A 19,091-nucleotide genomic window follows, 5' to 3' on the forward strand; every position below is an offset into this window, starting at 1 on the left:
GGTGATTAAACGCTTTGTTCATTTGCGAAATAAGATCGTATTGTTCGATTCAATTTGCAAGCTTACATCAAGTGTGTAATTTCACTATGAGTTCATAGGTTTCTGTGCGATAATTTGCGTAATTGCGTAGCTTTGTAATAATTTGATACCGTTGCTCGATCGGTGAAGCTGAAACAACTCTTCTTATGTAAAAACGTCAGATCAGAAGCTTTAGGTGCTCATGGAACACTACAGTATTTTGTCGCTTGTTTTCAAATCACTACTAAGCGCCTACTTTCGATCAACTCTGTACGACCCGGTACGAACACACATTTCCTCTCTCTCTCTCTCTCTCTCTCTCTCTCTCGCCGTGCATACGCACGTTTTTCCCAGCAAAAGAAAACATGTGCGTATAGATCAACTGTTTTAGCATTACAAACAGTAATTCATGAAGCAGTACTTTTGCCTATATTTCTCCCATATCTGTTGACGATTTCCCTTTACTCATTACAAATTAACGGTAGTTGTTTTCTTGTACCAGTGATATATTATTCAAAGAAATTGCATTAACAACTATACATGCGTTAAACGCACACCGTCGGCGTAGAGCGTCCATTAGATTTTATTTAAAGTTCGAATAGAAACCCCTTTAATCCACGAAGGCCATTATGAATAATTCATTATAGAATTTTGTTGAAATAATTACTTCAAGAAAAACTCAACACTTTTTCTTTTGTATATCCGTAAGCTGGAGACCGCTGTTACGAAGAGAATAGAATTTAGTGAAACAAAAATATTCGAAATAAGTAGAGGTCCATATTATTGTGTCCTTGAATATAAATTTTGTTTTGGATTACAAGGTCTAGAAACAAAAGAGTTATAAGTAGATTTCTATTGCTGTTTCTTGTAGCCTTCAGCTAGAGCTACAATGTTAACTTTTTGGTAATGTCCTTTGCTGTAAATATACGAACTTGGTCCCTATCACAGCCCTTCTTCTAGTGTATTGTAACACTGTAAGAGTGAAGATCTGGATCAGCATACATTATACTTATACTTATACCTAGACTTATTTCAATATATTTTTCCTATTACAAATTCATCCACTCGTTCTTCCATCAGTAAAGCTCAACAAATTTGAATCGATATAACGATAGTCGAATATTAAAAAGTTTGGAATATAAATCACCCGCGTGACTTTCTGCGCACGAAGATTCCTTTATTGACTGTAGCAAAACTCGTCAAAGGAAGAACGCGCTACCCTTATTTCTGCTAAATGAAATTTCAGATACGGTTGACTTTACGACAGCATGGGGGAATGTTGTAAGTTGCAGACAATTTTCTACTCTATAGGTGCTCCCCCCATTATCACACCCCTCTGTTCCTTCTCGTTCTCCTCCACCTAGTAACTACACCTCTTAGCTGCATATCTATGATCCATCTCTTTTCTCCACCATTTTTTTCTAGCAGCGATAAAAGGTGATCACAGGGTAGGAAATTGCCCGCAATTTACGATGAATTTCATGAAAGTCGTGCTTGCACAGATTCGTATATAATCTCCTCGTTTACGTTCATATGCTGATAATTTAAATTTTCTCTATGAAGGAAAAAAGTTATAAAATGTTGCAAACCTTATTACTTTCTTTTTCATGTATTATCGTTTTATTCTTTCCCCTTTCCAATATTGCATCGTACAAACTTCATTTCCATAAAACGTAACAATTCCTTCTCTTTCACCTTACTTCTCGCTTGAAGACGAAAAAACAAAATCGACGAATTCCTGCTCGGCGAACATGTTGCAAGAAAAAAGTCAAATCTCAGGGAAACAGTCTCCATGAGCATCTTCACCTGATGGTTTCGCAGACGATATATCACGCCTTTACAGATATTTCTCTGTTGTAAAGCGATTACTTAACGCGGTCGGCACACATAAATCCCATTGCGATTAGCTACAGGCCGTTTGCGAGGCGATCGGTCAATCAAAGCTTCCAACTATTAATCGACCAGTACAGAGAATGAGAACAACCGGTGGAAACAGAGGAAGATAGTCGCGCCCTAATGAATATTGATTCCCGAAGGTGGCAACACTCCACCGTCAGAAGAAACTGGATCAGAACGGAGGAATTTTACTCCCTGGCGACTGTAATAGGTCAGGCTCATCGGCCAGCATCGCGTAAGTAAGATAAATGATCCTCTAATATCTGTATTCCGCAACAGTTGCTGATGAGCCGACTGGAGCCTGGTGGAGAGAGATTCGAACCGCTTTCAAATTAAAATCTCGACCATTCTCGCCTCGTAATTATGCAATCGATAGATCAAAATCGATCGGTTAAGTTGATGGAAGAAAAAAGAAATAAAGCGCGTGTCTATGAAAGTTTATAAAATGATGGTCGGTTTAAGTTGGTGTACGCGTATCGTTATTGGAAAAGTACATTTTCCAGGAAATTAGATTAGATATAAAAGAATACAGGGTGCAAGTTATTAGTGGAAATGTATAAAATTATTATTGTGAAAAGTATATAAAATAAAACATACGTATAAATGGCATAAGGATAAGGATAAAAATCAAATTTCGAAAGAAATAGTCTTACACATTTGTCTCCTATATTCCAATATAACGAACGTTTTTCCAACGGTTGAAATGACTTTTCAGTGATAAAATTTAATTCGTATGGGTATGTATACATACATCTCATTTTGCAACTTTCTTTTCTTTAATTCATACGTAAGCTAGAACTATATTTCGCGCCTTACCATTATAATTTGGAAACTGTCTACATTAATGCTATTGCACATTTTGAAATATACATTAAATAAACGAGTAGAATTGCCATTGACTCGCATGCAGGATAATACAACAATAATCGTTTTATGGTACCGTTGTAAAGTCTACAGCTGAATCTGTTATCTAGGTCAAGCAGTAAAGAAATAAGTATAAACGATAAAAGCTCATGCGTACTCCGTCGAACAGAAAATTTTTAGACGAGATAGGTGGACAGAAACTCCCTTTTTGTGTCTCTTGACATATACGAGATGAAAAGCAAATAACAGAAATAAGAAGCGAAAAATATTATTCCTGATCCATTCGTGTATTCTATATTTTGGTATCATTTCTTTATCGCAATTTTTGCGGTAGTTTATCCAAGTAAAAGCATGATTTTTCGCCGATTCATGATTCTATAGAGACTGACATAATCTATCAAATATTTTCGGTAACATTTATGTATATTACATTTAACGATATTCCATTTTGTATATCATATACGAAAACATAAATTATGTTAATTAATTGATACTAATTATTATTATTAAATATAAGAATATATAATAAATATTACCATATGTTATATATATATTATAACATATATTACAACATGTTATATTACCGTATTACTGAAATAAAAATTTTATTATTCATAGAAGAACTTACGCTGAACTTGTGGGACCGTTGCGTCCTCTCCAATTTCGATGGTTTTTGAATATGTTAAAGGAAATAACTCTTTAAATAACTTTTTTCTATACATATAACCATCACCCTCGCTCAATTTCTGAGATATTCGCGAAAAGCTTGCTTTACTAGAAAATTGAATTCTGCGTCTGCTTATAAATGAGAGTCGGGTGAGCTTAAAGGCTCCGTACACAACGTGCATATGCGAGGCTGCAAGAAATGTCTGTTATAATATGAGTTTATATCTCAATTAAAAGTGAAAATCATCAATGTGATTTGGATTGTGTTTGGGTTAGAATTTTCAATCCAGTCACTGCGATCGTTCTATTTCGTAAAATAGTATCAATTATTCATTCATCTATTATTTTTATAATTAATTTGTTATTATTTCACATAAGCGTAACCAAAGTCAATACATTGTCAGTTAATTTTTAGGTGAATTATAACAAACATCTCGTGCGGCATACGCAGTTGCGCTCGAGACTTTTAAGCTCGCCCCGCTTTCGTTTATAAACAGAAAATAAGCGGCAACCAATACTGACGCATACGTTGCCACAGACGCACGATTATAGGCAGAAATACGTTGTGTGGTACCGGCAGTATTACGCGAATATCTCAGAAACTAAAACCGACCGACGGTTATACATACAGGAAAAAATTACTCAAAATGTGGAGCTTTACAATATATTTAAAAATCATCGAAATCGGAGAGGGCGGATCGACATGACAACTTTTTTGACATCGGAAAATGATATTGCATCAATTCAAATAATCTTGGATTAAAAATAGTACTTTTGCAATTATTTCCCTAGAATTTTCGATATTGATAATAATTTAAGGAGAATACATCGTGCAGTAAGCTATAAATTTCTCGAGCTTGAATGAAATATAGACGAATACGCGTGATTCACGAATTAACACATTTCCATAAACGCCTACATCAAACCTAAAAATAAAATATAGTCATTTTATGACGAACTGCACCTATGATATTTGAAATAATACGAAGAAGATATATATCTTTCTTAATCCTAGTGTCTGACTTAAAAGAAATTTTCAATATTTAACATCTTTTAAATTATGCTCTTTAAGTGCAATAATGTTTTTAAGTTTCTTTTGTAAATTAAATTTTTCTATTAAATGATAGCTATTTATTCTATTATAGCTATTTATTCTATTATTAGCTTTAATTAAATTATTTGGACTTCATAAAAAAAATTCTCAATGCTAGATATCTCACATCACTTTATATGCATCTCATGTAAATTTCTCTCATAAAAAGTCGTCGAAATAATTATACAAATGTAGAAACAAGAATGCAACATGATATCATCGATACAAATTGCAAGTGATGTCATCTCTCTAGCATGAGTTCTACATCATGCCTCGCATTTTCTATTATCTTTCCCGCATAAAACGAGAAAAGCATTCGTCAACGCGTTTGAGTCATCGTACTTGTGGTAAACAAATAAATATAATTCAATAATATTTCTAAATCTTCAGTGTAAATTTACGCGTTCACTTTACTTAAAGCAACTTATTACAATAATTATTATGACTTCTATATTTTATACAAGCTAGAACCAAATTTATGTGTGCTCCTTGTACCAAATTTATATTAAATGTCAGTTTATGACAAAAATAATTACACTATAGTAGCCAAACATTAAGTCAACCAATGGTCAAGAATTATCACGCAATGATGATGCATGAAAATCCTAGACTTATAGAAGTTTCCTTTCTCTAAAGTTAATGTTGCAACAGCACCGCGTATTATCCCAAAGAAAAGAGAATTTATACATTTCAATTTCTAATAATTAGAAATTTTTCGATTTGTAGAGGAAATTTTTCGCATTACGATATAATTTATCTATTAATTACCATGTAGTTCATTGCTCATCAGCGAGTACGTGTTAGATAACTCAGTGAACATCAAAGTGCCATTCATATTTTCTCCTTTCTGCTTAATTAGATTTAATTCCGTTCGATCGCTTTAAACTCATTAACAGAACTCGGGAAAAGGAAACGCGATGTCGGGAACCAAGAGTTTTCCCGTACTTTACTCAGACGTGGATCGCCTTTTATTGCGCTTCTTCGTTTCCTTCGAGTCTGATTTCTTCTACCTAATAACGCTAGTTTTACGTTCTTCTGTCTGGTACTTAAAAAATAAAGAACCAGCTTGTTTCATATCATACTACGAAAATGTAAATAACCACTCAATATGTATATATATTTATACATATATACTATTTTATATTTCTCCGATAAAGGTATATGTGCGCGATACATGTTAAAATTTCATTCGCATTGCAATGAGACATGCAAATTATAATTGCATTGATATTTGAAACAAAGCTGAATACAATCACTCATCACGATTATCGATTTAATTCGAAACTATTGATGGCGTACATTCACAACCTGAATAAGAATAATTCTAGTGATATTCTATGGAAAAAATTATAATAATTTTAGATATCATTAACGGGTATTTGTTAACAAGTAGTAACAGTGTTAATACTTTATTTTTCAGTATCCCGGCCATGAAGATGATTCGGTTTACTGAATCATACATTCTTTTGATACATATATCTACACGCTCTTATTAGACTGTTTCAATTTTCCAATATTTCATTCATGAAATTAATAATCCTCTACTACCATCAATCTCGATGAAACATATGCGATGAATAACATATTATATTTATACTAATTTAATCTGCTTTACAAACAATAGGATATAAAATATCATTATACAATATTTTATAACTAACACGATACATAATCCGCGATTTTCAAATTTGTGTAAGGTAATAACTTACGATATTCTTTTATCCTTTAAACCACAATGATACTCTCTATAATTCGGTTTATTTTCATAATTATTGACGTTTACTCCTGCTTAAATTAGCACGCATTTCTTTCATTTCTTCATAAATGTTAATTGTAATTCTTCATAAATATTTCTTAATATTCTGTCTCTTACGATTCTCTGCTAATCTTCTCGTGCGTCTCTCGCTCTGTCTCCCTATTCATATACTAATTCTATTTCTTTAATATTAAAATTTATAGTTTTCTAATTTAGAAATTATTTTCGCCCTTTTTGTACATTTTATCTGTCTGGGAAAAACATTTCCTTAATTTAGTAGGAAATATTCTCTAGGAATTATTCTCTAACATATAATACTCCAAAAGTAAACCAAATATTGGGTCATCCCATACGTTCGGTCCGTTTTTTGAGCGGTTATATATGTTAAGATTGTTTACATACCTTTCAGTTTCATGAAAAAATGTAATCCCCCTCTCGTTGTACAACTTCTTCTCATTTTTCAAGTGTATTGGTCCCTTATCGCCGTATGTTTATAAATCGACACATGAAATGTATACACAAAAGTCGGCACGAACTTATGGGATGACCTAATAATTCTACAAAAATATATCTCGGTCATTGAACTCAAGCAAATTATTCTGATGTGCCCCAGCTATCTAGCTTTTAAAAGAATTAACAGCACCATCGTTCCATCTTGAACTTAACGAAGCCGGGAATTTTTTCTCATTACGATTTCCCGGCTGAAAAGTATGAGAAGCTATCCGTGTTGTCGGCTGATTCGACGGAAGAGGTCTTGTCCAGGATCTTCGTTTCGAATTGTTTGTCTCTACAAAAATGCAAATGAAGAATAATTATCGCCTTGGATAAAGACACGTTGACGTATAATTAAGCACGAAAGGACGCGTGGAACACAAATACTACTTTTTCCATCATAAATTTTATACATGGAGATAGAAGATTAGAAAACGGAACTTTTCTTAAAAACCTAGGCGTATATAATATCGAGCTTCGCAGAAAAATTCCAGGCGACCAGAATATTTTATGTTATTATGTACAATGACGTTAATATTCAAACATTATGAAAAATTTATATATATTAATGTTATTGAGTTAGTTGTTCTTTATTATTTATGTTAAAACATCTATTACATTTAGTAGAACATTTACGATAATTAATATTTACATACACATAAGGAACGTACATCTTTTATTAAACTGTTAATCGCTAGTAATTACGTCAAACAGCAAAACCAACTATTCCGAGAACAGCTGATGGATATCGTATGTTAATTTAATTAAATTAATTCTTAATGCTTCAGGGAATTTTCATCGAGCGAATATTATAAATAAAGCAAATCTTATGAACAAATATTACGAATGGACACGCAATCGCCGTCAATTGTCTTCTTTTTATCTTCCCATCACACAATTATTTTTTGAAACTCCTTCTACGTGCTTCTCCCTCGTTAAACGACAGAATATTTTGAAAAAAATGTCCAATTTTTAAGCTGATATTTTCCCTGAAAAATTGCATGGACCGTTCGGCAATAAACAACAGCACTTAACAATAAATGGAACTGGATGAAAACAGTGAAAGAAGAACATAAATTGCAATGAACAGAATTAATTACGCGAGCGGGTGGCCGCCAGTCCTAACGATCGACCACGAAAACCACAGATTTCTGGGGCGGTGTGCGGTAATTGTGCGAGTAAAATCGCATAAAATCCACGTGCTGACCAGAACCCAAGTAACGACATGTCGACAATGTGCCTGGCACAGGCTGCAGAGATGACCAGCTTGCGTGGAGGAGACCAACGTCGTTCGAAATCAGCTCCGAAACTTAACGAGAGGATACCACAATCTGTCTGTACGTATTATAATTTTTTTATCATATTTAGACGTTATGTACGTATGTACGAAGTAACACTATTTCAAGTGGTACGCGCAATTATCTCCCAAAAAGTATTATATTATTCGTTATGCGAAAAAATGTTTCGCATAACCCCCCACCAAATCCCCAGAAACCCCCGCGAAGTGCATCCACTGTCAAGGAGAGCATCCTGCGAACTACAAAGGATGCTTAGCCTATAAAACACTGCACAATAATAAGTACCCTAAACCCAGACCCAAAGAGATAACCAAACAAGAACCTCGACCCCAAAAATTCTCCACACCATCAATCTTCTATGCTCAGGCAGCACAAGGAAATATAAATAATTCGAAAACCCACAGTGGACACTCAGACAAATAGTGTTCCCACTCCACAAAACACAGACAACTTCACCAGACTCGAAAAACTAATAAAGAAGCAAATGAAACAAATTAACAACTTACTGTCACTACTTACACTCTTCATGGATAAATTAATACGCACAGAAGCAAAATAAAACCAATGCGTAAAGCCCTGTGGAACGCCAACGGTCTAGGTCAGCACAAATTTGAACTAGAACTCTTCTTAAAACAACAGCAAATCGACGTAATGCTCATATCTGAAACCCACTTCACCGACAAAAACTACCTCAAAATACAGGTCTACAACTTCTACCATACCCAACATCCCAGTGGAAAGGCACACGGCGGCACCGGAATCATCATTAAATCCAGCATTAAGCATTACGAGCTTCCATCATTCCAGAAATTCTACCTTCAAGCCACAAGCGTAGCAGTAGAAAACTACCATGGTACAATCACCACTTCAGCAATATACTGCCCTCCCAGACACTCGATTGCAAAAGAGAACTTCGACAGCTTCCTTGACGCCCTAAGCAATAGATTCATAGCTGGAGGAGACAATAACGCCAAGCATACCCAATGGGGCAGCAGACTTGTCACAGCAAGAGGCAATAACATCTTGAAAAGCATAACCACCAACAATCTCAACTACCCCACCACATATGAACCCACATACTGGCCCACTGACACTAAAAAAATCCCCGATTTACTCGACTTCTTCATAACCAAAAATATCTCGCCTAGATATGTCCAAATCAACTCCTCCGCTGAACTCTCTTCCGACCATTCCCCCGTGATAGCAAGAGTCAATTCAGCAATAATCGAGAACCCACCTAATGGCCTTATTCACAACCAACTCACCAACTGGCAGCTTTTTACAGAAGTCTTTAATCACTCAACCTCTGCCTCAATTTCACTAAAAACAAAGGAAGATATCGAAACAGCCACAGAATACTTAAACTCGAGCATAATAAACGCTATCAGCTCCTCAACACCTACTAAGACTTCTATCAGCAAACACGAATATCTCCATTACATATTAAACAAAATCACAGAAAAACGAAGACTAACAAGAGTATGGCAAACCCATAGAATACCGGACGACAAACGCAAATTAAACCACGCAACCAGGAAGTTAACCAAAATCATTAAAAAATACAAAAATGACTGTTTTCAAAAATATCTCGTCAATTTGTCTTCTACCGCCGACTCCAACTACTCACTATGGAGGGCTTTCAGGAAACTCACGCGTCCCCCGCAAATAATCCCTCCAATTCGCTATCTGCAAGGTGGATTGGCACGAAGCCCTATAGAAAAAACCAACCTGTTCGCTAACTACCTATCCAACGTCTTTAAACCCCATTCCTCCAATACCGCTCCAGAAATAACAGAATACCTGCATTCTCCCTTCCAAATGTCTCCCCCCCCCCCCCCATTAAACCTTTCACTTCTCTAGAGGTTACAGAATTAATCCATCGTCTGAACCCCAGGAAAGCATCGGAACATGATTAAATAAGTAATAAAGCAATTAAGGAACTATCCATAAAAGGGATTGCACTCATTTCTTCAATCTTCAACGCAATTCTTCGCCTTGAATACTATCCCAAAACCTGGAAAACGTCACTGATTACACTCATCCCTAAATCCGGAAAACCAATACACGAAACTAGCTCCTATCACCCAATTAGTCTTCTAGCCACTTTGTCAAAACTATTCGAGAAGTTGCTAACGAATCGACTCCTTCCACTCCTAGAGGATCTGAAAACACTGCCAGATCATCAATTCGGTTTTCGGAAGCAACATTCCACAATAGAACAAATCCACCGAATAACACACAATATCAGCCAAACCCTCGAAAAGAAAAAATACTGCTCAGCGGTATTCGTTGACATTCAACTGGCATTCGACAAAGTATGGCATGAAGGATTTCTTTACAAACTTAAAAAAGTCCTACCACACACTTACTACTCCATCCTAAAGTCCTACCTAACCAAAAGATAATTCATGGTTAAATACGTAGACGCCATTACCACATTTCCAATAGAAGCGGGCATACTCCAAGGTAGTGTCCTCGGACCCCTGCTGTTCTCCATCTACACTGCCGATTTACCAATATCAGCAGAAATAACTATAGCAACATTTGCTGACGGCACAGCGCTATTAGCGTCCCACGCCAACCCGATAATTGCCTCATCCACTCTCCAGTGAGGCCTCGCCTCAGTGGAAAAGTGGTTCCATAAATGGGGCTTCAAAATTAATGAAAAAAAATCCACACATGTAACCTTCACGCTGCGAAAACAAACCTGTCCACAGGTCTCCATTAACAATATAACAGTTCCTAACAAGGACACAGTCAGATACCTGGGCATGACTCTGGACAAGAGATTAACATGGAAACAACACATCGTAGACAAATCTAAGCAACTCAGGAATAAACTCAAAAAATTTTATTGGCTCATTGGCCGTCGCTCCAACCTAAGCACGCGGAACAAAATTACGCTCTATAAGACCGTAATAAAATCTGCCTGGACTTACGGAATCCGAATACTCCAACGCTTCCAATCGAAAACGCTAAGATCCCTAATAAATGCACCCTGGTATGTTACCAAAGATGAAATATACAAGTCCAGAAGCAGATATAACGCAAGAATCAACAACCACCACAACCCATTAGTCACCCAACTACTTGACACGACGGACCAGATCCGCAGACTAAAAAGAAAACACCCGTTAGATTAAATCCTTAGATCCTACTAAAACCAACAATATAAAACTATTATAAACCATGTCATTGTATCATGCCTAATGAAGTTACTGAAAGTTCTCAACGAGAATTGATTGTAAATATTCTAATAAATAAAAAAAAATAAAAATCTTGCGATGATCACAAATCTTATCTAGGTGGATGTATCTTACAAATTTCAAAGTGATCTTTGTTTTTTTTATGCATTTTTGCAGAACTATATGTTTTTGTGCAGATAAGTGTGTAGCCTGTTCTGTGACGAATTCATCGATCTATATCTTACTTTTCAAGGTCATTCAAGATCGTTTGTTCCCTTCGACACCATCAAGTGACTTCGCTATCTCTCCCTAGAACCAAGGATAACGGAACCCAAGCAATCGCTACGAGCGTTCGCTACGAAGTCTCGCGTTTTCAGACATCACAATAGCAAGACGTCGGGACTGCTGGCCTACCACCATGTGGGTGAGGGCTTAAATTTATGGCACCTTTAAGTGTTGATGCTTTCTCTTTCCTATAGCCGAAGGTAACGAAGAAAAATCCGGCAGTAATTTGCAAAAGAAAGATGTTGATTCATTGATTGTTCAAGATGTTGATTTCTACAACATTTTGAAGCAGTTTACTAAATAATTACTAATTTTTGACCATCATAAAATGTTCCTCGAAATAAAATAAGTTTTATAAACTTCAAACATTTTTTTACATAGCGAGTATTTTAGGAGGTAATTACATGTATCACTCCAAATGGGTAACACTGTATATACTACAAACTAAAAGATTAGGCACTCACATGCTGCATTGTATTTCATTAACTCCATACTTAGATGCAAACTGTAAGATGTAATATTTCATTATATTTTTATTGTAGCATCTTGTTTGGGTGATTTTATTATCTTCTCTAAAATGCAATAAAAACTATTCAGATGCACATCAATCATATCACAAACTATTATTATCTTGGTTCCTGTATCTGAATAGTTTTCTTTTTTTCCAAAAACAAAACCTGTGACAATTTTCACAGCTTTTCGCTCACGAGCATCACACTCTATGCTCGTTCAACAAAAATTTGATGCAATCTTTTTATATCGAAAAACGCAAACCGGAAAAACAAAAACGGGCCAGACGTCATGGCTGGAAAAACATGAGATTTTGAATCGGTATTTTAAAAAGGAAAGAGAGACGCGTTGAAAACTATTTTATGCCACTCTCGTAGTTTTACTACCTATTTTTATTTTTCTCGTTTTATACTCTTTTTTTGTTTTTTATATATTGTTACATGATTTAAAAGAGAATTTTATTACAAATAACACTATTTTTTCTAAACTTTGTATCGAACTATTTTACATCTAAATTATTCTCCGTTTAATATGCCATTTATGAACGCTGTATAACACATCGAAAACAAATCATTAAAAAAGGAAAACCATAGGTATATTATGATAGTACCGTTACAAAAAATACTACTTATTTATTTATTCTGTCACATGTACCAGAAAACGCAAAAAGAATCCTAAAATCAAAAACGCATGGAAATTGAATATTCAAATAGAAGTTTTTATACGAATTTAAAAGCAAAAATCTAAATGACAGTAGAAGCTATACAGTATCGAATAAAAACTAAGTTTTATTTCGGATTGTAGTAGTTTAAGTAACAAATGATATAAAAAAGAGATAAAAAATAATCTTTATATTGGAAAATTGTGTACATAAATTCCACGATTTATAATTTATTTCATTTTTTAGGGACATTGCAGTATAGTGTAAAATACTTAAATATAACAATACCTAATCTATGTACCTATTTTATATCATATCTCAAGAGCTAATCAATCTAACACACTTTTTACCATATACATATTTCTTTCATGAATTTATCATAGCAAATGATCAAAAGAAGCACCATTTTAAAGAGCCATGATCATCTCCATATTCAATTGAATACAACATTTTTTTCAATTGCCAACTGATTAAATTTTGTTCGAAACATCTTTTTATCCGATTAAGGGAAATGCTGACAGATTGTAATCATCGTTACGATGAACATTCTGCATACGCATCGAAATTAACAAACGCGCGTTTTTATCCTTCATACTTTTTATTTCCTACCTACGTAATTTATCATTCACCAACTACCACGATATAATACCTACAATATCCCTATAACAGTTTTCCCAAAAGGTATCTCGCTCGAACAAACAATTATAATCAGATAATAATCAGACAGACGAAGGATGATTCGCCGTGCTAAAGTTAGGCAAGCCAAATGAACTAATATCGAACGTTAAGAGCAAGACAACAGCCAGGGATAGAAACACCAGATTTTCCACCAGCTATAATATCAGTGGTCGTGTAGTCAAGTTATTCTGGTACACGCCCACACGGTACACTGTGTACATTAGAATGTATATAGCGCCACATGCTAATTATACCAACAAACGAACAACACGCTGCATGTTTTGTACGAGTTGATAATACAAGCGCGTTTGTCATTTCACGATTAAAGAGACTAAGACCGTGAACATACAAAGAACCGTAAACGGTAAGCAGCAAGCGGTAAGTGGTAAAATTGGCATTTGGAGCCGTGCTCGGTACCTGACTCGATTCCGGTTGTGTTATACCTGAACGTTCGCGATAAATCAATCGGTGTCGACTGTGCGAACAGTTGCGAATGACACGAACCGGGAAGTTTGCCTCCCCATCGCGTTGATCAAAAATCGCAACTTTCTTTTAAAATCCACACCGGTCGTGAAGTGATTAAAGTTTCTGTTTGAATTGACTTGGGCCGCGCTAGGTAACTACTTTTAATTAAAAGAAAAGTAAGAACGCCTCTTGGTCCGTGAGAAGGGAAGGCGGGAAAAGGGTTCTTCATTATTGCACGCTGATCGCTGTTCAACAAGAATGGAACTCGGGGAAATTCCTTTTTTCATTTGATCAAGGATTACGACGCTACTTGTGCCCAATTTTTAATATTGAGAGATAAAACTATTTAATTTGTTGGATTGTTTGATAGTTATAGAAATTATTATTAATGATCGTTAAAAAGAATGAATCAGGAAAACCGATCGATAGATAATTTTCATAATTGACGTCATAGATTGTTAACTAATTCTCATTCTAACGTTCTCATCGTATTTCGTTACGTATTTGGATACTTAAATTTCATTAAATCGGATCGAATTTCAATGACAATATGTCGAGTAAAAGTTGTATTGTTAATCACGATTGATAATCAAATATTTCAATATTAATTGTCGGTTATTAATTGCACTGAATAATTCCAACACTGTTTTTGGAATGTGATTTTCCTGCTCTTACGCATACCTCGGAAACCGAAATTTTGTACAATACGCACGATAACAGGATTGATGATATGATGAAGAGAAAAGGTAATTGCTTGCGCAGAAATAAATCGAAAATGTGGGGCGACAATTTTTGCAGAAGATTGGCTGAAAGTTTGAATAATCCACCTACACATATTCGTTGACGAATATATCTTTTCGTAATTCGGCATTTCTAGTTAAAAAGGTTCATAAAAATTCAAACTTAATTCACTTCCTACACAACCGTATTTTATGCGCAAAAGCAGAGGCAGACAGACAGGATGATTTTATCGTTTCAACGAAACTTCGTAAAAATCGCGAGCGCATTCGATTAAATTTATTTCGTAATTCTCAACGTAGACATACACAAGTTGGATTACAAATTGTACGACGTTTCTTCGGTGCAAACGTAAATTTATATCTGTATGTCATTACTATGCAACTCGAGGCACATGAAATGTATCAAGTATACGATTAATGGGACCGTTTTAATGTCGCTAAAAGCACCAATTTGTTTCCAGAATTAGAATACATTTACAAAGGAAATGCATTGCCGCTGCTGTTTACCTGATAACTCTGTTACACAATGTGTCTTGATATCGTGTTTCGGTATTCATTTATTACACATCATGAAACGTAATCGTTTTTGTAATTTTGCCAACTTAAATATGTATGTAATATACGTCTCGTGATTGTTTTCGCCGTACACGAATCTAGGTATCAACGCAACGGCCGTAACATTATTTTCGATACATTTGCTACGCGATATTATCGCCATTATTAGTTATTATTATTTAAATCGTTCGTTTTCATGGGAATTTATCACTCGCCATTCATGAACGTTAATGTATACTTCTGGAAATGTTTCCAACATTATAAGTACCTGTTATCGTTTCATTATGGAAATTTTACAACTATCGCGTCAGCAATCAACGATTTCATAGGTGTTTCTACGATTTTTAATTGCATTTTAAATATCGTGCACCGTAATAATTGCATTTCACTGTTAGTGACTTGGATAACTCTAGGCTTCGAAGCCTAGAAGATTTATTATCTTCTCAAACTCTATTATGTTCAATTCTCCTTGTTGTAAAAGCTGACATTATATAATTAGCTACGTGATAAATCTATAACAAATAATCTGTGATATCGCTATATGGTTTTTTAATGCGATTTTAATTATAATTTGTAACATTGTTTGCGTAGCTTATGATTATTTCATTAGATTTATGACAATTTAAATAAATGTCCATTCTATTATTAAAAGATTATTTCGTAAAAGTTGCGAAAATTATAGTGGCGTGATTTCAATAGTTAATTTATTTTCTTAACGTATCAGAGCAGTTTATCGATATAAGAAGTGACAAAACAGGATTGACCTTTACTTACGTTTACGCGCAGATAAATGATTCAATAAATATTGCAATAGAGGAAAATCGATATTTCTTTCTGAAGAACATGAGATAATCTATTTAAGACGGGCAAACGAAACAACTTGTAAGAATGTTTGAAATTTTAAAACACAGTAAAGGCGAATCAGACCATTCTTTTACAAATTTCCGGTTTTCTATACATATAATATATTTATAAATACATGCTTTTTTAAATATCAGCTACTACTTTCATGTATTACACGAAAAATATGCATTTCTACGAGAAATGTCTCGTAAAGTGGAGGAAAAGTAACACCCTTATCAATTATCCGGTTGCCCGCAACTCGTGTCATTATTAAACGTACACGATAAATGCGTGTGTAAACCACAAACGTCAGTCACATAATTATTGCGTTACAAAACAACATATTCTATTAAAAAATAACAAGTAGTCGGCGAAACGATAAGATTCGGAAAATATGATAATTTTGTCGCACATATATTCCTGCAACATTTTTGAAGTTAAAAAAGAAATATAGGGGATTACCCGCTTGTTATTAAATAACAAGGTCGTATCATATAATTTCCAGATAAACCCTTGCATGTTTCTGCTTTATTTATAAGTCTGACTATCGCGTTGATAATTTAAATAACATATTACTACGTATTTCATGTTTGTAGGCGAACGTTCGATGCATTTTAAGAAATTAAATAGAAAAATAGGATATACGATTATCATGTTAAAAGATAAGATTTTTCTTATCTATTGGATTAGCTTTGGATTGCGTTTATTTGATTAATATCTAATGTATCGTTGAAAGTAACTGTTATGTGATATTGCTATGAATTACTATTGATTTTCAGTCTATCAGTCAGTCATTTAATACTAAGAATTTATTAGGTCGCTCGGGAAGTTCATCCCGATTTGCATTTCGATTCGATATACATTTATTGAATTATATAGGTGCCATTTTGTTCCACAACCTTTCTCCATCTTTCACGCAACCTGAATATTCCATCCATCCAGAGCCTCTCAGATTTTTCGGCGAAAAACTTTTCAATATGATCTTTCATGTCGACCAAATTCCTTAAAGATCAGAACAAACTTTCTGGGCGACCCAGCAAGAATCGTATTATGAAAATAGTTACGGTTCACTTAATATCTAGCTATTCGATATAAGTAACTATTAAAATTATAGGTGACTTATTCGAACAGTATCCAGGAATAAAATTGGTATTATGTAAATAATACCTGTAATTATATTAATAAATGTGTTCCACGAGCACTCTCTCCAAATAGAAAAAGTTCGATGCACACAACACGCGACGCGATTTTATCGCTTCATTACAATTCTGGAAGTTGCATGCTTATCACACAATACGTAATACCGTTCACAAATTCTATTATCGCGTTCAATAATGTATATCACGTCGTGAAGTTTCTATTCGCAAGCGACAACTGTATAATTTATCAAACTTCTGATACACAAGAAACCGTTAAATACGTAGATAGTACGGCCGAAGACAGAAACTTTGTCTTATTGATTTCATTTATCTTCGTTTTTTATTTACTACGAACAATTAAACCAATAAAAATGCAAACAACCTTCCTCCACATAAAACAGAGCTTATTGAGAGTGTGTTGAATAAAGGGACGCAATATCGTTCGCCGTTCACTTTCAATATATTCCTTTTTTCCTCTTCACATGTTTAATCTGTCAACGTGATAGAAAATCCCCGTATTGATAGGAAGAAAAACTCAAGTGCTATAGAAAATTTTTCTTAAAAATATAGAAAATATACAAAGCTGATATTATTCGTAGATATAAATATGTTTTCAATTTTCCTATTTTATAATTGTATACTAAAAAAAAACTTTAAATGTTTCGATATAGTAAACTGAACAGTATTGTACTCACTGGTGTGTGAGTCAGACTTTAAATTTATTCAGATATTCAAATAAATAGTGCCCCAAATAATTATTACTTACGTACAATTTTCTCTATTGTTCGTATTATACTCTTTTATTGAATTGCAAAATGTATCTACTCAGAATCTGGATATAATTTTTTAATTCTCTTCAGTTTTACATTTTGGTGTCGAACGTATTTTATTTTTCAGGATATAAATTTAAATCAATTACGTGCATTCCCTTATCACAATTTCATGAAAAGTTTGGGAATGAAACATACCGATTGCCATTTACTATGTAAAAAAAGAAATGTTTTTATCCATTAATACTGACTTTTACCACGCCATAATAATAGACTTCCTCCATAAATTATAATGTCATGAAAAGTTCTAATTATATGAATTCAGTTCCTCGTATGTAATGTGTTCTTATTAAACGTATTTTATCCGTATACTCGGAACATTATTAGTCTTACAAATTTTTAATTTTAGCTGTTTTTTATCACTTTGTATCACTTTTTCTAATTAACCGCTTTCACGCGAGAAGTAAAACTATACATACCAAGACTAAATAAACAATGATTTTATCTAAAATGGAAATCATACTACAGCATCTGCCAACATTTTCCTTATTAACCAACTAAAATGCTTGTTACACGTGATTTTTATATAAATTATCATATTATTTTTTATATTAATCTTCCTCGATATCTTAACGCGCTATAAAATATTTCTTAATAAGTAAATAGAGAAATGTAACCGCATGTAACTCTTGTCGTAATTGTACTCAATATTTTTAGTGTCATTTTTTCTAATTTTATATTAATTAAAAAGAAATCTTCGTCTAAAATTTACAGAACTCAAAAGATTTTTCATTATATGTTATTAATAATCAAAAATATTTCGATCATTTAAAATCGTTGTTCGTAACCAGAACAACTAACAATTAATATTTTTAATCATTCAAGATCCCTTTAAGATTTAGTCAAGATCACAGTCTTTTATTTAAAGAAAAATTGACCTTATCTTAGTGAGTTCCATAAAAATGTTAAAAATAGCTGCTAATTCTGGATCCTGGCTCAAATACTTTTGTGAGTCATTGTACTCCATCATAACACTGCGAAACTTCAGAAGCCCAAGCCAATAGCCAAGAATGTCCGTATCCTAAGTTGTCGCGCATCAAGAACCGCGGTTGCACGCAATGCGCGAGCGATGCAACCTTATCACCTGCTCGTTGCAAATCGCTCGTATATCAGACAC

The 19,091-nt window shown here is 34.2% G+C and overlaps 2 long non-coding RNA genes across 3 annotated transcripts in view; both read right to left on the bottom strand.

Annotated features, from left to right (window-relative positions):
* Positions 1-19,091, bottom strand: part of LOC125386327 — a 71,481-nt gene that overhangs the window by 47,567 nt on the left and 4,823 nt on the right. The gene's annotated exons all lie outside the window — the stretch shown is intronic.
* LOC105666502 lies at positions 5,931-19,053 on the bottom strand. Its single transcript, XR_007226378.1, has 2 exons — positions 17,173-19,053; positions 5,931-7,080 (listed from the first exon to the last, which is right to left on the bottom strand). It is a non-coding gene; the product is annotated as an uncharacterized LOC105666502 (long non-coding RNA).

The sequence above is a fragment of the Bombus terrestris genome, chromosome 14 (genome assembly GCF_910591885.1).
Source record: "Bombus terrestris chromosome 14, iyBomTerr1.2, whole genome shotgun sequence".
NCBI lineage: Eukaryota > Metazoa > Arthropoda > Insecta > Hymenoptera > Apidae > Bombus > Bombus terrestris.